Here is a 394-nt window from a genome sequence, read left to right on the forward strand (position 1 = left end):
AAAAAAAAAAAAAAAAACTGCTGGAAATTCTGTCCCATGTCTCTCCAATAGAAGAACCCATCTCCACAATCCCCACAAGAAAGGTATGATTATAAGTCTGTGGTGGTCCCTTTTGTCTATATATAGCAAAATCCACACCAGAATATTAGAGAGGGGTCATCCTCAGTAGCCACCAAACCCACTAATCTCTGTGTCATCCTCCCCTCAGAAGTTGAAACCCTAAATCATTTAAGAGATGGGCTAAGGCCAGGTGTCCAGCAGGGGGGTTAAAGGAAGCAGAGGCAGGGACATCTCTGTGAGTTCAAGGTCAGCCTGGTTTACAAATTGAGTACCAGGACAGCCAGGGCTGTTACTGAGAGACCCTATCTGGAAAAACAAGAAATGGGGCAGGGTT

The sequence above is a fragment of the Mastomys coucha genome, unplaced genomic scaffold (assembly GCF_008632895.1).
Source record: "Mastomys coucha isolate ucsf_1 unplaced genomic scaffold, UCSF_Mcou_1 pScaffold21, whole genome shotgun sequence".
NCBI lineage: Eukaryota > Metazoa > Chordata > Mammalia > Rodentia > Muridae > Mastomys > Mastomys coucha.